Source organism: Ranitomeya imitator, chromosome 9 (assembly GCF_032444005.1).
Source record: "Ranitomeya imitator isolate aRanImi1 chromosome 9, aRanImi1.pri, whole genome shotgun sequence".
Taxonomy (NCBI): Eukaryota; Metazoa; Chordata; class Amphibia; order Anura; family Dendrobatidae; genus Ranitomeya; species Ranitomeya imitator.
In genome coordinates this window covers 85,579,112-85,602,197 of record NC_091290.1, presented here as the reverse complement: position 1 = coordinate 85,602,197, position 23,086 = coordinate 85,579,112, and positions in this window count along the sequence as shown.

Below are 23,086 nucleotides of genomic sequence, written 5' to 3'. Positions count from 1 at the left end.
GCAAAGTAGCAGACTTGTATTCCACCAGATGGAGCCATGGTTCCTTGGGCCGTTCCTTAAACGGATCTCTTTGCAGAGAGTCAGAGACTTTTTATATCCACAGCTCCTATTCACGACATTCTTTCATAGGTTTGAAAGAAGGTGGGGAGAGGTGATCCTTCATTGTTGGATTGTTCAAATAATCTGTATTTTTATCCTAAATTGTGTAGCTTAGTAAACTGCAGAGGGCTGTTGCAATATGTATATCAGCATGCAGCCACAAATTAACATACAACAAGAGTCAACCTACTGTCTCTTATGAAACAATAGCTCAATTGAGGCCTCTGAAACACTATAAAGAATAATGGAATGATTGCTTTTACCTTTACCTTGATCTTATGTATACATAAGATCCAGACCTCACGTCTACTCCGTGCTGGATTATTCTGCATCCCTAAGCCGTGTATTCCGCGCTACGTCCATTGGTCCAGTAGTCTTTAGAACAAGGCCAGCTCCTCACGCTCATATTTTTATGGTAATCGGGGCACTGTCAACTGAGGTCTGATTTTATTTGGATCAAATCAAATTTGATGACAGAACCAAGCTAATCTCTTCACTTATACAGTATCTATTTATTTTCTTTTAAGCTTTATGTTGTTAGAATTAAGGCTTGACCAATATGTACATTTACTTCTGTAGATTGTGAAATACAGCTTGCAGAAAAAAGTACAAGAAATGGTAAGTACGCCTACAGAAAGTAAAGTTATATTTGTCCATTTTAGGCTCTGTTGACAGTAAGTTCAAGTCTTACATTGGAAATATATGAAACACACACTACAAAGCTTACATTTTCCACCAACAAATGTTTCTGTATTTTTTGCTATATCACATGAAAAACAGTAGATACGATCTTAGTCAAACTCTTCTTACTATTCATGCTGTACCGCAGAAATCACAAAATATCTAACTTTAAAGGGGTTGCCCAGTAGCAGACAACCCCTTTAAAGTTAGATATCTTGTGATTACCCCAGAAATCAGAAAATATCTAACTTTAAAGGAGTTCTCCACTACTGGAAAAACCCTTTGGTACAGCATGAATTGTAATTATTAACCCCTAAAGGTACCGTCACACTAAGCGACGCTGCAGCGATACCGACAACGATCCGGATCGCTGCAGCGTCGCTGTTTGGTCGCTGGAGAGCTGTCACACAGACAGCTCTCCAGCGACCAACGATGCCGGTAACCAGGGTAAACATCGGGTTACTAAGCGCAGGGCCGCGCTTAGTAACCCGATGTTTACCCTGGTTACCATCGTTAAAGTAAAAAAAACAACCACTACATACTTACCTACCGCTGTCTGTCCACGGCGCTGTGCTTCTCTGCTCTGGCTGTGAGCGCCGGGCAGCCGGAAAGCAGAGCGGTGACGTCACCGCTCTGCTTTCCGGCCGCTGTGCTCACAGTCAGTGCAGAGAAGCAGAGCGCCGGGGACAGACAGCGGTAGGTAAGTATGTAGTGGTTGTTTTTTTTACTTTAACGATGGTAACCAGGGTAAACATCGGGTTACTAAGCGCGGCCCTGCGCTTAGTAACCCGATGTTTACCCTGGTTACCAGCGAAGACATCGCTGAATCGGCGTCACACACGCCGATTCAGCGATGTCAGCGGGAGATCCAGCGACGAAACAAAGTTCTGGACTTTCTTCCCCGACCAGCGACATCACAGCAGGGGCCTGATCGCTGCTGCCTGTCACACTGGACGATATCGCTAGCCAGGACGCTGCAACGTCACGGATCGCTAGCGATATCGTCTAGTGTGACGGTACCTTTAAGCCCCAAGGGTAGTTTGCACGTTAATTACCGGGCCAATTTGTACAATTATGACCACTGTCCCTTTATGAGGTTATAACTCTGGAACGCTTCAACGGATCCTTACGATTCTGATACTATTTTCTCATGACATATTGTACTTCGTGGTAGTCATAAAATTTCTTTGATAAGACTTGATTTTATTTGTGAAAAAGACAGAAATTTGGTGAAAATTTTGAAAATTTCACAATTTTCCAAATTTGAATTTTTATGCCCTTAAATCACAGAGATATATCAAACAAAGTACTTAATAAGTAACATTTCCCACATGTCTACTTTAGATCAGCACAATTTTGGAACCAAAATTTTTTTTTGTTAGGGAGTTATAAGGGTTAAAAGTTGACCAGCAATTTCTCATTTTTACAACACCATTTTTTTTTAGGGACCACATCTCATTTGAAGTCATATTGAGGGGTGTATATAATAGAAAATAACCAAGTGTGACACCATTCTAAAAACTGCACCCCTCAAGGTCCTCAAAACCACATTCAAGAAGTTTATGAACCCTTCAGGTGTTTCACAGGAATTTTTGGAATGTTTAAATAAAAATGAACATTTAACTTTTTTTACACAAAATTTACTTCAGCTCCAATTTGTTTTAGTTTACCAAGGGTAACAGGAGAAAATGGACCCCAAAAGTTGTTGTGCAATTGTCCTGAGTACCCCGATACCCCATATGTGGGGGGGAACCACCATTTGGGCGCATGGCAGAGCTCGGAAGGGAAGGAGCGCCATTTGGAATGCAGACTTAGATGGATTGGTCTGCAGGCGTCACGTTGCATTTGCAGAGCCCCTAATGTAACTAAGCAGTAGAAACCCCCCAGTAGAAACCCCCCCACAAGTGACCCCATATTGGAAACTGGACCCCCCAAGGAACTTATCTAGATGTGTTGTGAGAACTTTGAACCCCCAAGTGTTTCACTACAGTTTATAACGCAGAGCCATGAAAATAAAAAATCAATTTTTTCCCCACAAAAATGTTTTTTTAGCCCTCCAAATTTTTATTTTCCCAAGGGTAACAAGGGAAATTGGACCTAAAAAGTTGTTGCCCAATTTGTTGTTGGGGTAGACCCCTGTTTGGGCACACGTGAGAGCTCAGAAGGGAAGGAGCACTGTTTTACTCTTTCAACGCAGAATTGGCTGGAATTGAGATCGGACGCCATGTCGCGTTTGGAGAGCCCCTGATGTGCCTAAACATTGGAAACCCCCTATTGTAACTGAAACCCTAACCCTAGCTCCAACCCTAGCTCCAACCCTAACCCTAGCCCCAACCTAAGCCCTAACCCTAACCCTACTCCTAGCCCTAGCCCTAACCCTAATGGGAAAAAGGAAATAAATACATTTTTTTTAATTTTATTATTTTTCTCTAACTAAGGGGGTGATGAAGGGGTTTGATTTACCATTTATAGCATTTTTTTTAGCTGATTTTTATGATTGACAGCCGTCACAGACTAACAGACGCTTTTTATCGCAAAAAGTCATTTTTGCATCTCCACAATTTGAGAGCTATAATTTTTCTATATTTTGGTCCACAGTGTCGAGTGAGGTCTTGGTTTTTGCGGGACGAGTTGATGTTTTTGTTGGTAACATTTTCGGCATGTGACATTTTTTGATCGCTTTTTATTCCGATTTTTTGTGAAGCAGAATGACCAAAAACCAGCTATTTATGAATTTCTTTTTTGGGGGGCATTTATACCGTTCCACGTTTGGTAAAATTGATAAAGCAGTTCTATTCCTCGGGTCAGTATGATTACAGCGATACCTCATTTATATCATTTTTTTATGTTTTGGCGCTTTTATACGATATAAACTATTTTATAGAAAAAAGAATTATTTTTGCATCGCTTTATTCTGAGGACTATAACTTTTTTATTTTTTCGTTGATGATGCTGTATGGTGGATTGTTTTTTGCGGGACAAGATGCCATTTTCAGCGGTACCATGGTTATTTCTATCCGTCTTTTTGATCGCGTGTTATTCCACTTTTTGTTCGGCGGTATGATAATAAAGCGTTGTTTTTTGCCTCGTTTTTTTTTTTTTTTACCGTGTTTACTGAAGGGGATAACTAGCGGGACAGTTTTATAGGTGGGGTCGTTATGGACATGGTGATACTAAATATGTGTACTTTTATTTTTTTTATTATTTAGATAAAGAAATGTATTTATGGGAACAATATTTTTTTTTCTTTATTTAGGATTTTTTTTTTACACATGTGAATATTTTTTTTTTACTTTATAACATTGCCCAAGGGGGGGCATCATGTTATAGGGTTAGATCGCTGATCTGACACTTTGCAGAGCACTGTGTCAGATCAGCGATCTGACATGCAAGGCTGCAGGCTTACCAGCGCTTGCTCTGAGCAGGTGCTGGTAAGCCACCTCCCTGCAGGACCCGGATGTAACCCCGCGGCCATTTTGGATCCAGGAACTGCAGGAAGGAGATGCTCGGTACAAGGTGAGCACATCGCCTTGTACCGAGGGTCTCAGGGAAGCACGCAGGGAGCCCCCTCCCTGCGCAATGCTTCCCTGTACCGCCGGAACGCTGTGATCATGTTTGATTGCAGTGTTCCGGGGGTTAATGTGCCAGGGGCGGTCTGAGACCGCTCCTGGCACTTAGTGCCGGATGTCAGCTGCTATAGTCAGCTGACACCTGGCCGCGATCGGCCGCGCTCACGGGGGATCACATATGACGTACTATACCATCACTGGGAATTAAGTCCCAGGTCACCTCGACGGGATAGTATGTCAAATGGGATTAAGGGGTTAATCTGCAGCGCCCCAGAGTCCTGGTCATTGCAGTAATGTTGCTCTTCCACCAGGGGAGAGTGATGTTACGTCTGATGGCACCAAGGGAGTTCACCTTGCCAGGTATCACAGCCACACACACGCTTCACACGCCAGTCCACCAGGGGGAGCAAAAGGTTCTATCTATTAGGTCACGCCTCACATTAGGGTAAAACTGGTGGGTTGGTTAGGAAGTTAGTCAGAATGAGGAGAGGAGAGTTCCTGGCTGGGGGCCGACGAGGAAAGGTCTCCAGGTCGTGCTGGCTGGAGTGATCTCCAGTCAGATCCAGACTGCGGTCTGAGGAGGACAGAAAGTACACGGAGCTGCGCCTGCAACCCATGCGGCAGCATCCTAAGAGAGGACATGAAAGGAATTGTGTTGTAGGGAGTGAGCTGCGAAGTCACATCAAAAGGAGAACAAAAACCAGAAGGAGTCCTGTCCTGAGAGAGGCTGCCTCCTTCTGGAGCGCGGGCCGATGGCCGGAACACAGAGGGAGTAATAGACTCTACGCTTTACTTCAGAGACCGGCAGGGCAGTCAATTCCAAGTTGGCTGTCCGAACTAAACACCTAAGCAGACACGGTGGCAATTGTGGAGGAGGGGCGTCTCTAGGGTCCCTATAAAATAGCCTCAGGCCATCACCGTCATACGGGTTTGTCCTATCCATCTGGGGGACAGAGAGAGAGAAGTAACAACAGTGAGGACCTTATGGTAGCTTATGCAAGTAGGGACCTACTACATTACTGTGCGCAAGGGGAAGGCTACTGATTTCCACCTAGATAAAGGGACTCTGGAATTGCCATCAGACCGGCCAGACCCTGCCTACCCTGTTATCCGGCACTCTGGACTGTGGATGCTGAAGCCTTCAGTAAAGGTAAAGAGACTGCACCCATTGTGTCCTCGTTATTCGCCGTGCCTTACATCATCCACCATCACCATCTACACTTCTGGGAAGCCCTGGGGAAATACTTCACCTGTGGGAAGGTACACCATCTAGCTGCCATAACACCACCCCAGCGGACCCCTGAGCAGCGTCAGTCATTCTGACCGAATACCACAGGTGGCGTCACGAACACTACCGTATTCTACGAACTCTGCCTTTTAATGGGCGCCTCTCATAGGGCCATGGTCCGGGTAGGGCCACCGTGACATCCTCGCTGAGGGAACTGAAGGTCCCAGTACCGAGTACCCCATTGCCCTTACGTGGGGGCAATCCAACTTTTTGGCATCACGAACAGGATCTACTTAAGCCTGAAACTTGGGTCATGTGCGCCTAAGAACTGTGCCAGAACTGTATTAGAACTGTGATTTATTGCAAAGACTGTGTATTGCCATTTACCGCCAAAATTCCCGCCAAAACTGCCGCCATTACCGCGCCACGAGGAGCGCAGGAGAAGAAGGGCGTGCCATCATGAGCAGATCCATCAGAGCGGCGCGAAAAATATGCCCGCCCTCTGCCAAGACTGTGATGTGAGGAAGGAGGAGGTGCCGAAAACCAACATGGCGGAGGGAGGTGAGCGGACCCCGGAGCATGAGATGGAGCACGAGGACTCTCCCAGCCAGGACCTGCAAGAACTGCACCCTTCACCGACGACGAATCCGGACCTCCTGCGGAAGGCAGAGGAAGAACGCACCTGTCAGCTTGTGCGCCAGGAGCTGGAAGCTGTGGCCAGGTGGAAAAAGATCTTCATCGGGAGCCTCGCCGGACGTCTGTCGGCGGCCTCGTCTGGTCCGGAGCAAGAAAGAAGTTCCGGAGCTCCAAAGCCAGAAAGCAAGGCCCTGCCGGAAAACGAGATGCTGCAAACAGAGATGACAACGCCGCAGCACAAGGCCCTGCAACCAGCATTCCAGACCATAGCGGAGACGGAGCAGACCGGCACCGGAGGGACCGCATCTGATGCAGGTATGAAGAACGACCCTGCCCTGATGACTGACACCACTTCAGCGACTGCTTGTGCCACCGCTACTGACTCCGTTCCAGTGACTGATCTTGCAGCAGCCGCTACCTTGCTGCAGCAAATGCCCATACCCAAGCTACGCAGACTTCCATCGCTGCCCATGATATGACAATCCACGAAAGACAGACCAATGGTGTCTATCCAGCACCGGGTGTAGCCCTGGATTCTGCCCTTCCCAGGCCAAGAAGGGTTGTGTGCCAGGTAAAGCCCTTAAAGCTGTCTAAGTAAACCTCGAAAAACTGAAACTGTAAATATTTAACTGTTCCTTTCTTTGTTGCTTCAAAACCTGTCTAGGGTTAATCCTTAAAGGGATCCCTTTGTTTACCCGGGATCCCTATTGTTTCCAGTTTCCCAACTTTATCATTGTTTAAAGAACTGTGGAATCATGAACTGTGCATGATTAGAACTTGCTTGTAAATAGTTTGCACCTTCTTAAATGTGCTCTCTACTGGTTTTACAAGAAGAAGACTTTGCGAAGAACCTGTTCCTGATGACGACGTGAAAGTTTCTATGGTCTTAAAGTTTATAACTGACTTGTTGATTGTTTGCACTACCTCAGAGAAGATTTGAGTTTTCCCTCTTAAAGGGAATGTTCATTTGTTGCACCTTGCCAAAAAGTGATAATGTTGCCTTAAAAAAAAAAGTTAGATAGTCATAATGCTTTTACATAGTGATAGTATGTAGTTAAGTAATGAAGTACTTGGAATAACATTGAGGACAAAAGGAAGTTGGAAGAAAGATACAGTCTAGCCCGTAGAGGGGGTGAAACCTGTTCTGCATTTCAATAAAGTGAACCCGTAGGGGTTAGTGAGTCCTCTGGAGAGCCATAGATAGATGGTTAGTAAACTTTGCACTTAAAGAAGAATAACGGTTTTATGAAGAGAATGTTAATTTATTATTGTAGGATAGCACTTAGTAGATAATAGATAGAATACCTGTATGGGTAATTGTATTTCATAGCTAGATAATAATTGTTTTAGTAGCGCGCGCAATGTAAATATGTTCTTGTTTGTAACGTTCAAATGTTCTCACCTCCCATAAAGGGGAAGCACTGTTAAATTAATTTGTTTTAAAGCATTTCAAAAATGTTGCATGTCTTTTGCTAACCTGTAATTGTTGTGTTCTTTTCCCAGCCCCGGAGTGCTGGATTTAACGGGGGGAGTGCAGCGCCCCAGAGTCCTGGTTGTTGCAGTAATGTCACTCTTCCACCAGGGGGGAGTGATGTTACGTCTGATGGCACCAAAGGAGTTCACCTTGCCAGGTATCACAGCCACACACACACACTTCACACGCCATTCCACCAGGGGGAGCAAAAGGTTCTATCTATTAGGCCACTCCTCACATTAGGGTAAAACTGGTGGGTTGGTTAGGAAGTTAGTCAGAACGAGGAGAGGAGAGTTCCTGGCTGGGGACCGATGAGGAAAGGTCTCCAGGTCGAGCTGGCTGGAGTGATCTCCAGTCAGATCCAGACTGCGGTCTGAGGAGGACAGAAAGTACACGGAGCTGCGCCTGCAACCCATGCGGCAGCTGTTATGGTCTGGTGATTAAGGAGCGACATGAGACTAGCTCTGAGCAGGTAGTAGCTATACTGACCGCAGTCCCTAAGCTCAACACAACACTAGAAGTAGCCGTGGGATGCTCCTAACTCTCCCTAGGCACCTCGTCACAGCCTAAGAGCTAACTACCCCTAAAGATAGAAGCAGGAAAACTATCTTGACTCAGAGAAAATCCCCTAACGATAGATAGCCCCCCACATGTAATGACTGTGAGAGGAGAAGGAAATGACATACGTAGTATGAAACAAGATTTAGCACAGGAGGCCACTTCTAGCTAGATAGAAATAGTACAGAACAGAGCACTGTGCGGTCAGTAAAAAAAAACTAGAAAAAGTCCACCGCAGAGAAATGCAAAAAGTCTCCACACCTAACTAAAGGTGTGGAGGGCAAACTCTGCTGCCCAGAGCTTCCAGCTTAGCTGAATAGATCCATATTGATAAGCTGGACAAAAGAGCAAAACAACAAAGTGCTGAACAACAAAGTCCACAACAAGTGAACCACAAAAAGACAAGCAAGGACTTAGCTTAGCTGAACTGGTCAGAGTGTCAGGAAATCCAAAGAGCAATGACTCCAGGCAGGAACAATTGACAACTGGCATAGAATGAAAGATAAGGCCAGACTAATATAGCCGAGCCAGGAAGACGATCAGTGAAAACAGCTGCAGAAGCTAAATCCAAGAAGCAGCCATACCACTCAAAACCACAGGAGGGAGCCCAAGAGCAGAACTCACAAAAATGTTACTTACAACCACCGGAGGGAGCCCAAGAGCAGAATTCACAACAGGCAGCATCCTAAGAGAGGACATGAAAGGAATTGTGTTGTAGGGAGTGAGCCGCGAAATCACAGCAAAAGGAGTACAAAAACCAGAAGGAGTCTTGTCCTGAGAGAGGCTGCCTCCTTCTGGAGCGCGGGCCGGTGGCCGGAACACCGAGGGAGTAATAGACTTTACGCTTTACTTCAGAGAACGGCAGGGCAGTCAATTCCAAGTTGGCTGTCCGACCTAAACACCTAAGCAGACACGGTGGCAATTGTGGATGAGGGGCGTCTCTAGAGTCCCCATAAAATAGCCTCAGGCCATCACCGTCATACGGGTTTGTCCTATCCATCTGGGGGACAGAGAGAGAGAAGTAACAACAGTGAGGACCTTATGGTAGCTTATGCAAGTAGGGACCTACTACGTTACTGTGCGCAAGGGGAAGGCTACTGATTTCAACCTGGATAAGGGGACTCTGGAATTGCCATCAGACTGGCCGGACCTGCCTACCCTGTTATCCGGCACTCTGGACTGTGGATGCTGAAGCCTTCAGTAAAGGTAAAGAGACTGCACCCATTGTGTCCTCGTTATTCGTTGCGCCTTACATCATCCACCATCACCATCTACACTTCTGCGAAGCCATGGGGAAATACTTCACCTGTGGGAGGTACACCATCTAGCTGCCATAACACCACCCCAGCGGACCCCTGAGCAGCGTCGATCACTCTGACCGAATACCACAGGTGGCGTCACGAACACTACCGTTATCTACGAGCTCTGCCTTTTATTGGGCGCCCCTCATAGGGCCATGATCCGGGTCGGGCCACCGTGACATCCTCGCTGAGGGAACTGAAGGACCCGGTACCGAGTACCCCATTGCCCTTACGTGGGGGCGATCCAAATCAATTTAGGACCTCAATAAAAATAAAAACAATGAATACTCACTTCACACTGCAGTGCTGTTCCAGCTATGTCTGCATAACTTTTCCTGGTGAGAGGCATAACATTATTGCGTCAAGTGGTTATGGTGCAGCCAATCATTGACCACAACTCAACAATATTCTATAAGGGAAGACATCCAGCCTGACAGAATTGTAAAGGTTGCAGCCAATAAGTGGCCGTTGATTGACTGCAACACACATGTGTCAGAACAATGTAAAAATCTGCCTGCAGCACTTATCACGGACATCAAGGAGGCCAGATCATCATACCCATAGACACATGTAGCACCCAAAAATCCAAGGAGCTCATTTGGTTACAATAGCCATACGCAAAATAGAAGGTGTGAGGCAGTGACCCCTGTTACAGCCAGGGGGTGCTGTTTGTGCTCTCCAGAATGCGCACGGAGGCGTAGTGAGGCCATGAGGAGGTACTGCAGCCACAGGTGTAGTTGTGATTACAAATGGTGAAGGACTAACTGATTAAAAGCCTTGTAGTAAAGGGGGAGGGTGTGTCAGTGTTGGTTTGGAAGCAGACAGAGCAGTTGTCTGCAGAGCACTCCCTGTGTGAGGCAACACAGGGGCAAGAGGAACCAAAGAGACTGACACCCTGCATTTCGGGCTGTCTTTTGTTTACCCAGCTGTGATCTGGAGGACACAGCGTGCTGTGCACTGCGTGAGTAAAGAGACTTGGTCCCAGCATGCGGTCACAGAGAGAAACTGGACAAAGGGAAATCCGGCCTGTTTAGGGACCTCAAGCCATGTACAATGTATTCTTATGGACTGTGTGAAGTAACATATTAAAGGAACATTTGTTTGAACTTGCTTGGGTCACTGCCGTTTTCACTGCATGTGGTGATACCGCTGCACTACATATGGTGGAAAGAATGCGGGCCATGTGAAATAAGGCATACCCCAGAGAGTGCTGCAGATTGTTGTGCAAGTCTGCTGGAGACATGGAGGAACTTTTTGGAACAGGTTGTGCTCCAAAATCAGTAAAAGATTCAGCAAGAGGTTCTGCAGCAGCAGGAGATGCAGTTGCAGCAGCAGTGGCAGCAGGAGACGCTGCAGTGGAAGCTAGCAGAGCTTCAGCATGGTAAAAAGGAGACCGCTAAAATGAGGGGTGATCAGCAGAGTTCTGAAGAGACCCCAAGGTAAGGGGCGATCATTGGGTGTGCCAGTGGTCCTATGTAGAGTCTCGATCCATCAGGTCTCAGGCAAATGACTTATTGCAGTTGGTGGAGGAATGGCTCCAGCCTGAGTTTCTTTCCCAGTTCGAGATAATGCAGAGAATCGTGGCTGACCGGATGATGAGGACTCTGCTGTCAGACATGCAGCATTGGGTCGGGCTGAGGGACCTAGGCACCCTGGAACTGCTGATAGTATTGATTGAGTGGTATAAACCCACTCAGGACGTTGCACCAGAGCCCGGGCATCAGGCTAGTAACTATTTGGTGAAATCTAAGCGCATGGACTGCGGGAACACTTGCCATGAGTCTGTGTGCCCAACCAGTCTGTATCACCACTACAGGCACAGCCGGCAGCAAACCACGATTGTGCCAGGTACTTGGGAATGGGTGCAGAACAGAGGCTCTCCTGGACATGGGGAATTAAGTGGCTCTGGTCCATAGGTCCATTGTTGCCGGGGACAACCCCAAAGGACCGAATGTGGAGGTGATGGGTATCCACGGGGAAATCTGGGAGTAACTGACTGCAGAGGTTAATTTTTCCACACCATGTGGGGACATTAAGCATGTGGTAAGAGTGGCAAAGACCCTTCCATATGGGACTGTATTGGGCAGAGATTTGCCCCTGTTTTGGTCCCTGTGGGAGACCAGGGTCAACCCTCTCATGGAAAAGGTTGTACCGGGTGCAGAACGCAAAGATATTGAGATACCTACCATAGGGGTCACAAACCAAGGGACAGAGTGTAATCCCAAAAGGGTCCCCCTAGAGGTAATGACAGGAGAAACTGAAGATGTTGTTTCAGGCGTAGAACCAGAAGATGCTAAGATGTCTGCCATAGCGGTCGCCAATTTAGGGTTAGAGTGTAACCCTGATAGGCACCCTCTAGAGTTTGTGGCAGTAGAGGTCGTGGGGACCCCATTGAACCCCAAGATGGAGGTGTTCCCTGATAAATTCAGGACAGGTCAGATGCAGGGTCCCACACAGAGACGCAGGTATAAAAGATGCAGGTATGAGAATAGCCGGGAGTGCGTGGTCACGGAGGCGACTGGGGACATACACACGAGGAAGCCTCTGGCACCGGTCAAGGATGGGGCCAGGGGTCAGGGTAAGGCCGGGATCACACATGCGAGAAATACATCTGAGTCTTACATGGTAATACCCGGCATTGCCACCGTCACTCAGGAGTGGAGCGTCGGCCGCATAGCAATACATGGAGCCGACGCTCCGCTCCTGAGTGACCGCGGCAATACCGGGTATTACCATGCGAGACTCGGACTATTTCTCGCATGTGTGATCCCGGCCTAAATTGGATAGAGTGTTCGCTAGACAGCAGTGTCGTGAGGCTCAGGTTCAGGTGCGATGTAATACAGACATATGCTCGGAGTTGCTGGCGCAGTCCGCAGTGTTTCAGCGTAACGTAGTCACTGGGGCATGGGTAAGGGTACGGAGTAGACAGTACCAAGGGCCTGAAGGCAAGTACTTAGGTGACAGGATGACCTGAGGGGTTAGTGAACCCAAAATTAACAAGGTCGAGACCACCCAAAACTTGCCCAAATCTATGGTTAATCAGAAAAGAGTGTTTGGCTTCTGCAATGGAAAACGGGGTGGGTGGTCCCATAATGAAGTATGGAGGGGAAGCACAAAGGGGAGGGATACATGCGCCGATCAATGGTTCTGGTCCCTACTTTGGTTTCTTAGTGTAGTGTCGGGCGAGGATGTCACAGGGGCATGCAGTTGCCCTGTCTCCCTCCCATACGAGGTAACAAATGTTCAACCCCACAAGTATGAACAGGGGGGAGGATATGTGAGGCAGTGACCCTGTTACAGCTAGCGGGCTGTACACTGGTACACTTTGGAGAAATATATGTACCACTGGTTTCACAATTCATCCATTCTGTACAAGAAATTAAATTGGACATCACATATCAAGCTTTACATAGTTATTAAGGTTGAAGGAAGACATTAAGTCCATCTATTTCAACCCATAGCCTAACCTAACATGCCCTAACATGTTGATCCAGAGGAAGGCAAAAAAAAAACCCATGTGGCAAATAGTAAGCTCCACTTTGGGGAAAAAAATTCCTTCCCGACTCCACATACGGCAATCAGACTAGTTCTCTGGATCAACACCCTATCAAGGAATCTAGTATATATACCCTGCAACATTATACTTTTCAAGAAAGGTATCCAATCCCCTCTTAAATTTAAGTAATGAATCACTCATTACAACATCATACGGCAGAGAGTCCCATAGTCTCACTGCTCTTACAGTAAAGAACCCGCGTCTGTTATTATGCCTAAACCTTCTTTCCCCCAGACGTAGAGGATGCCCCCTTGTCCCTGTCTTAGGTCTATGATTTAACAGATCATCAGAAAGGTCTTTGTACTGTCCCCTCATATATTTATACATTAAAATAAGATCACCCCTTAGTCTTCGTTTTTCCAAACTAAATAGCCCCAAGTGTAATAACCTATCTTAGTATTGCAGACCCCCCAGTCCTCTAATAACCTTGGTCGCTCTTCTCTGCACCCGCTCCAGATCAGCTATGTCTTTCTTATACACCGGAGACCAGAACTGTACACAGTATTCTAAGTATGGTCGCACTATTGACTTGTATAGAGGTAAAATTATGTTCTCCTCATGAGCATCTATGCCTCTTTTAATGCATCCCATTATTTTATTTGCCATTGTAGCAGCTGCCTGACACTGGCCATTGAACATGAGTTTGTCATCCACCCATACTCCCAGGTCTTTTTCATTGACAGTTTTGCCCAGAGATTTAGAATTAAGCACATAGTTATACATCCTATTACTTCTACCCAAGTGTATGGCCTTACATTTATCCCCATTAAAGCTCATTTGCCATTTATCAGCCCAAGCTTCTAGTTTACATAAATCATCCTGTATTATAAAATTGTCCTCCTCTGTATTGATTACCCTGTAGAGTTTAGTGTCATCTGCAAATATTGAAATTCTGCTCTGAATGCCCCCTACAAGGTCATTAATAAATATGTTAAAAAGAAGAGGGCCCAATACTGACCCCTGAGGTACCCCACTGCTAACCGCGACCCAGTCCGAGTGTGCTCCATTAATAACCACCCTTTGTTTCCTATCCCTGAGCCAGCTCTTAACCCACTTACACATATTTTCCCCTATCCCCATTATTCTCATTTTATGTATCAACCTTTTGTGTGGCTCTGTATCAAATGCTTTTGAAAAGTCTGTATACACTATGTCCACTGGGTTCCCTTGGTCCAGTCCGGAACTTACCTCTTCATAGAAGCTGATCAGATTAGTCTGACATGAACGGTCCCTAGTAAACCTGTTCTGATACTGGGTCATGAGGTTATTCCTCTTCAGATACTCCAGCATAGCATCCCTTAGAATGCCCTCCAGGATTTTACCCACAGTAGAGGTTAAGCTTACTGGTCTATAATGACTGAGTTCAGTTTTTGTCCCCTTTTTGAATACTGGCACCACATTTGCTATACGCCAGTCCTGTAGTACATACCCTGTTATTATGGAGTCTTTAAAGATTAAAAATAATGGTCTATCAATGACTGTACTTACTGTAATTCCTGCAGTACTCGGTGGTGTATCCCATCCGGGCCCGGAGATTTGTCAATTTTAGTGATTCTTAGACGCCGACGTACTACCTGCTGGGTTAAGCAGGTGACATTTAATGGGGAATTTTTATCACTAGTCATTTTGTCCGCCATGGGATTTTCTTGTGTAAATACTGATGAAAAAAAGTCATTTAGCATATTGGCTTTTTCCTCATTTAGGTGTCAAGCAGCGTCTACATAAGACATGAAAGGTCATTTCCACCACTCTGGGCTATGAGCCAGATATCCAGCTACAAGTATGTCTGGGTTGGTCTCCACTAAGCCAGGCGTAATGGTGGCCAAATGTCATGGCTGTCTCCTCGGCCAGCAACTCATCTTCAGCAGAATGAAATGGGAAAGTTGAGGAAGGGATGCAGGATCATCAGGATCAGCCTGTCTTAATAAGCAATGTCTAGCCCATAGGTGCAATAGGAAGAAAAGATAACTTTTATTGGAGCAGTTGATGGTGATACTTACAGCTCTCCATTGTTATTCAGTACACTGAGCCAGCTCTTTTCCGGCAATTTGTAGTAGCTTTCATCACTTTTGCTGCGTATAGTGTAGCACTATACGTGTGTAAGGGGGTAAAGAGGCTAGTTCATGCTGCACACTCCTTGCCCAAGTCCTTGCAAAGCTGATATATCTGATATATGATACTTTGGAATGTCCTGTATATTTGATATGTTTAATAATGCAATGTACAGATGTTAGTGTGTCAAGTAGATATAGGGAAAGTATAGGATTTAGCCCACTAGGGGTGCACAATAGAGTAACATAAGAATAGACCAATAGGATTTAGCTAGATAGTAAGGGCCAACTGGGAGTAGTTGGGAAGCTTCCTGGAGTTAGTCACTAAAGGCTGGGAGCCAGAACTGGACAGTTGTGTCTCGTAACATTCAAGCTGGGGAGCCTCACCGTCCAGGGCTTGGGGGCTGACAGTGACATGGCAGTGGAAAATTACGGGGCAGCATCAAGATGGTAGCAGCTAACTTCGTGGGAACAACCCTAAATGTCCGGGGTCTATGACCTAACAAGGAATGGGGGAGCCATACTTCTACTTCACCTCAGAAGAGGGGAACGGGCCCTGAAGCGGGTTAGTCTCACCAGTCAGAAAGCTGCAAACTGAAGGTGACAGTACGACCCTGCGATATTCCTGGAGGAGTGAGGGACAGCACAGGTAATAGAATGGTGATATATTGTGAAGAGCCTTGTGCTGTTTCTGTGACTAAAATGGATGAGCGGAGTAAAATTGTTTTGTAGAAACTGCATTTGAACTCTGACTACCCTGACGAAGAGGGCTGCTGACACTCAAAACGCTTTGGTTTTCTGTTCCTCCTGCGCACCCGTCCACACTTAGGTGATGTCACCCCGAAACTCCGCCCACTTCATTCCCACCACAGACACAGCGTGCTTCCGGCCAGGGCACCTGTGATCATTACCGGCTTCAAGGGCAGCGGTTCCCTGCACACCTAATGCGGACACCTTCTGCAGCACAACGGTTTGTTATCCGGACACAGGCACACCGCTCGCCTCCTCGGCATCCAGGCTCCACACAATGAGTACCACGTAGAAGCCTGATTAAGTATAACAGGACTCTGCTTTTGAATCCTGATATTTCCACTCACGGCAGAACCATTTAATCACTGAGTTCACTATACTCCGAACAGCTAAGTCATAGCGACTACATGTTATGCTAACAGGACATCATACCTCCCTTTGAATGGCAGCATACTAACGCAGCATCAACGGATTAACTACCAACCTATCTATCAACACCAATTCTTTAAGGGGTCACACTGCCACACGGCACTCCAGTAAGTACAATTACAGAAATACCACCACTATTTACTGCATATTAAAAGTTTTATTGTTAATATTAAAAACTCCCTTTGCTTATAGGGCACACTAGACCCTACTCCACCAAATGCTGGGACCATCACCTTCCTAAAACCAGTACCTTCTCATCAGAACCGTTATTTTGGCATAATCGCAGTAAGTTTCTTTTCATTTATAAATTTTTCACCTTCACTATTACCCCCCTACTACCATTGTCCTCCACACATGTATGGAGTAGCGCGGTGATATATTGTCGATTTTTTATTTTTTTAGGCCTTGCTTTCCAGCAGGCACACACAGAACCTGCTCTAATCACCAGCAGCTCTCTATACTAATCTCACCCTTGGGCCAGTCCATTGTAGAGCGCCAGTGTTTACATTTATACTTTTGTATTTGGACTGTCATTGCTTAGTGCTGAAGGAAAAGAAGGCCCAGCAGTCCAAGGAGAACCCTGCATTACAAGTAAGTGCACAACCAAAGGGACAGTGTGTTTATGAGACGGAGGGCCAGGGTGCAACAGAGAAGCCACCGTTAGCCATGACTACCCCCCTGGCCTCTGTTTCACATGCACTAAAACGTCTCCTTCTCCTCTGGGCCTGGACCTTGGCATCCACGGTATCTCAGGCTTAACAGGAAAGTACCTCAGCTCTCTTCCCACCTCTGAGAACTAAGGATCGTGTCTAGATATCTCTCCTCTGATTCCTAACTGACGTTGTCTGGCAGTTCAGCACTTTTTGAACCGCGCAGGACACTATGTTCAATGCAGCTGCACAGATTTAGCTGGAATCCTGACATTGACCACAGCAAAGGCACTGGCTAGCCTGCTTGATCTCTAGCACCACTCAATCCCTTGTGAAGGACTCTCCATAGTGTTGCCCACGTGGTCCCTAGACCAATGTCTGGCTATTATTGTTTCCAAGACAAAAAGTGGGACTTATCGTGGAAGTGGATAGACCTCTATTCTAACCTCCATTGCCATCTTGCTCTGCATCATGATAGTCTTTGAGAGCAATGGCATAAGGTCAATTGAACATCTGTGGTGCCCTGCAATGACAGGCGTCACAAATGATGGTGTGAGAAGCCAGCTCTTCGGCCATTTTTACAAACACACATGTTATTAGAGTAAGGGCTAGTGTGAAGATTGAAGGGTAGCAGTCCCTGCAGGAGAACTACTAAGCCAAGGAGAAGAAAGTCCTGGGAATGTCACATAAATCCTACTGTAGCGTTCAAAAAAGAGGAACGAGAGTGGACCCTCTGGACCGTGGAAAGACCGACCTGGGCGAGCGAACCTAAGGATGAATCGTTCCCTATACAGGGACCGTCAGGGGCAAGCCCAGAGGTCACTAAACCACAGTGGAGTACCAAGGGGGACGGCTCAGAAGACGGAGAAGTGGTGGGACCGAAGACTGAGAACAGAAGGAACCAGGGAGGAGGTACTAACGATGGACCAGGAAGTCGGGTGTCGGACCAGAGAGCAGGAGAGCCAGGATGAAGGAAGCTGCAGGAAGAAAGGTTGAGCAAGGTAAGTATGGACACAAAAACAGGGTAGACGGAAACTACAGACTACTGGGACAAAAGCGGACAAGACCTAGCAAGGCACAGGCCCAGAGTAACGATATACTAGACACTGAGCACAGGGAGAGCGAATGGGCCAGACGCACAAGCAAAGCTATGTGACAATCAGGCATCAACATGCAGGAACGACTGCTCCTTATAGCAGGGGTCTTACCCGGATTGGCTGGAGGGAATCACCGACCCAGACGTACACAGGAAGCTGCGCCTGCACCTTCTGAAGAGCCCAGAGTGCCTGCGCAGACACCGGACCCCCTTAGGATTGCGAGACGCTAGCAAGCAGGGGGAAGGAGGACTGAGCCTGATCGCGCCAGGAGCTGGAAGCAGAGCGACGAGGAAGCGCAGCAGCAGGGGGAACATTCGTCGCAGGGAGAGAGGAGCAGCTGGAGCGCCGGAACCCAGAAGTGATGCAGCGGTGATGCGCAGCAATAGAAGGAACAGATGTAGTGGTGACAGAGGAGCAGCTGGAGTGCCTGGACCGTGAAGTGACGCGGCGGAGGTGATCCGGCTGAACGGTAACACCTACTACTGGGATTGTGAGGTGGCATAATGTACTGTAGCCAGATCACTCCAGTGTTCATTCCAGGTACACTAACAGTTTGGTTTTACATTAATTTAGTGGTGGAAACAGTGGTGCGATCCTTTCTCCAAAGGTTCCCAGTAGCTGTTTTACAATCTGTCAGTGACAAGCATGACTGGCATGCTATCATGGCCTGCAGCTTTTCCGGACTTGATTCCCATCAAGAAAATCCGGGACATCACTGGGTGGCAATTACACTGCCAGCAGTGGATCTTGACAATATTGCTCAAGTACAATCAGCATGGTGGAACATTTCTCAGACAACCATTAATAACCTCATCAATAGCAGCTAAGGTTGTAAGTTTGGAGATTTCTATGCACGGCGCTCATACTCGATACTGAATAAATCAAGATGATTTGAATATTTTGTTTCAATTTTTTATCATTAGCATATTATTAACATGTCTGTCCATTCTGTGATTTCTATAAGTACACAACTTTTCCTTGTTGTTGCAATTCCGATGTTGAATATATTTTATTTATCTATTAATATAGCCCTATGAGGGTATTTTTATTGGACTATCTGTAGTTTTGACAGCATATTGTGTATTCCAGGTGGGGTTGAAGCATGCTATCTTAAGGGTGATTTCCACCTTGATCCACCTGATAATATAATATGATAGAAAAGTGAAAAGCACCACCAGGCAAATTTGTCAGTTTTTTATTGTGGAGCACAAATGCACATAGAGCAATGCTGTGGCAAACAGGCCTGTCATGTAATTATGGATGACTTGTTGTGGACATCGAAGGGGTCAGACTGAACCATTTTTTATTTATGTGCACTTGTGATTGAGCACTTTATTACATTTGTTGTGGGATGTTTTGTCCAAATATGTTTCCTTTGTTTTTAGACTTTTATATTAAAAGGTAGCTCTTAGTCTACTGATGTGTCAGCAGTGCGGATTTAACCAATTCTTCTCTAGCTATTGATAAAAATACTATTGGTACCCTCTAACTTCATCACATAAGCTGGTGGCAAAGTGGAAGTTAACACTGTCTCTAACCACATAAATAAAGTTGTCAGAGATTGACAGTTGCAACTAATGGTACCTTCACACATAACGATATCGTTAACGATATCGTTGCTTTTTGTGACGTAGCAACGATATCGTTAAGGATATCGTTCTGTGTGACAGCGACCAACGATCAGGCCCCTGCTGGGAGATTGTTGGTCGCTGAACAAAGTCCAGAACTTTGTTTCGTCGCTGGATCTCCCGTGGACATCGCTGGAATGGCGTGTGTGACACCGATCCAGCGATGTCTTCACTGGTAACCAGGGTAAACATCGGGTAACTAAGCACAGGGCCGCGCTTAGTAACCCGATGTTTACCCTGGTTACCAGCGTAAAAGTAAAAAAACAAACACTACATACTTACCTACCGCTGTCTGTCCCCGGCGCTGTGCTCTGCACTCCTCCTGTACTGGCTGTGAGCGTCGGTCAGCCGGAAAGCAGAGCGGTGACGTCACCGCTCTGCTTTCCGGCCGCTGTGCTCACAGTCAGTGCAGGAGGAGTGCAGAAAAGCTGAGCGCCGGGGACAGACAGCGGTAGGTAAGTATGTAGTGTTTGTTTTTTTTTACTTTTAGGATGGTAACCAGGGTAAACATCGGGTTACTAAGCACGGCCCAGCGCTTAGTAACCCGATGTTTACCCTGGTTACCCGGGGACTTCGGGATCATTGGTCGTTGGAGAGCTGTCTGTGTGACAGCTCTCCAGCGACCAAACAGCGACGCTGCAGCGATCCGGATCGTTGTCGGTATCGCTGCAGCGTCGCTTAATGTGAAGGGGCCTTAAGGGATTAGACACGCTTCAACCGTGCTCCTCATGTGATGTACATGTATGTCACATGTCAGGGAGGGGTTATGTTCATTTTTTTGCCATAAACCGAAGACTACCAGGTGCATTAAAATGCAAAATGTCCAAATATTCTATTAGTGTGTTTAAGCATTTGCATTGGATTTTTATGCGGTAATGAGCAGGACTGCAAGTGGGGCATAAGTCAAATAACAAATGTGTATCCCACAGGGCGGCACGGTGGCGCAGTGGATAGCACAGCAGCCTTGCAGCGCTGGAGTCCTGGGTTCAAACCCCATCAAGGGCAACATCTGCAAAGAGTTTGTATGTTCTCTCCGTGTTTGCGTGGGTTTCCTCCAGGCACTCCGGTTTCCTCCCACATTCCAAAGACATACTGATAGGGAATTTAGATTGTGAGCCCCATCGGGGACAGCGATGGTAATGTGTGCAAAATGTAAAGCGCTGCGGAATATGTTAGCGCTATATAAAGATTATTATTATTATCCCATCAATAGAAATCCAGTCCAGGTCACAAAACAAAGCTGAGACCTTCCTTCATTTGTTATGAAGTTGTTTTCCTGAACTGTACAAAACCAACCGTAAAAAAACAAGTCATATATAAAATGGCCATCTGAAATATCTAGTGTTTGACCAGATTTAGACCATGTTCACTTAGAATAGTTTAGTATTTCAACCAAAACAATCAGATTATCCTAAACTAAGGGACAACCTATGGACTTAACCTAAAATAGTTTACATGATGACATTTTTCTCATCAATAACAGACCTGTCAGTTATTTTCCTGCTGCTTTCACAATGTATTAGTATAATTTCAAAGTCATGCAAGGAAAGTAATTGAAAGAAAACAAAACTCCCTGTGAAATCTGCAGCAGGTCTGATTTTAACAATAATGATGGATATGAAAAGTCTCACACTGGACATGCTGCCAAGCTTGATTGAATAAAAACTGCAAAAAGTCTTCTGCTCAGCTTGGAAGAGAAAATACAATATTGTCAGAGTATTACAAATGGGGATTTTAATTAACTATCTCAGAAATAAATGTCTGATTTAGCTTTAACTACCCTGACATTTTGGTTGAAAATCATTTTTGACGCTTGACTGGTTTTACACAGAATATCTCTAAATTGAATAACTCGTCCTTTGACCTGAAAGGGAGTTAAACATCAAACCCAATAAAACAAAAACACATCTTATGTGTTAAGATTTCAGACCATTTTGTGCTTTCGATCTCCACTTTGTGTGTGTAAGGTCTGTTATAAGACTATTTACTACCAATTACAAAGTTTAAAATGTTCTAATATACTCACTTGTTAAAGTTTTACGGAGTGACAGAAGTTACAAGTTCTGATGGAAACTTACCAAATTTTATTGAACCACTTTGTATTAATTGTGTCTGAAATTACTTTTAAATGGCATTTATCATACTTTTTAGACTTTTTTTTATTCCAGGTTAACCACTGAATCACCTCAATTTGCATCTATTTGTTCCTCTCCTGCTGCCATTTCAACTTTTTTTAAAAAGTGGTTTAGGTTTAGCTGGCCTCTCCCTCAACCCAACCCGTCTCCAATAGCCCTCTGAATTTATTATAATGTACTCGAAAAATTATTGTTTTGTAAATCATAAAAGAAAATTACAATAATTTACAGCTGTTTTACATTTCCATTTTTGTAAACTACTTAAAGTTCAAGCTCTTTAAAGTTGTTTAAAACCCATTCCTTGCGTATTCCAGCTTTTCATTTCAAGGCCCTTTGCTTCCTTTGTATTATAAGGCTGGGTTCACACTGCGTCTGTCGTGTCCGTTAGACGGACTACGTTACACCGCAGCATAACACGGTGTAACGCAGTCCGGTAACGCCGCCATTAAATGCTATGTCGGACGCATTGCTAGCGCACGCCCACAATGGGCGTGCACTAGCGATGTGCCGTCATTGAGTGACGGACCTTGGGACGCGGGCTGCAGCGTTTCCGGGTCCGTCACTGCTAGCACAGATAGAGCATCTGCTAGCTGTATCTGCGCTAGCGCGATAAAATGTTGACACTTGCGTTAGCAGCAGCCCGTTAACGCATGTGAACGTAGCCTTTCATGTGTAAACAAAGGACATTACAGTTCCCGCATCTATAGGAATCCTGATTTACCCTTTTGACTTTTTCCCTGGCTTTTTCCCTTTTTTTTTTGTGCGCAGGTGCTAAACATAACTGCACAGTAAAGGATCCAAAATCTACTGCATCAGCGCCAAAGTGGAGTCAGCTGGAGGGACAGTCAGGGAAGCTATCACATAGGTAAATCATGTGCCAGTGACATCCATTGTGTCCACAAAGCAAAAGGGCTATATCCCTACAAAGTTATGTACTTAGTTTGTACTGCAAGTTTGGATTGAAATACTCCCTTTAAAGCTGGAGTCACACTAGCGTATTGCATCCGATGCAAGAGCATCAGATGCTATATGCTAATGATCTTTGGCTCCTGCTCTGCTGCGAGCAGGAGCCGAGTGTCATGCATCTGATCTCCGAGCCTCTCGCACAGAGCAGATTGGAGCACAGCTGCGGAGGAGGCGTTGAAACAAATTTCTCCATCTCCTCCATTGCTGGGGTTAGCGTCTAACGCACATCACTCGGATGATGCGTTATACGCTATACGTGATGTGCGTTGTCTCACTTG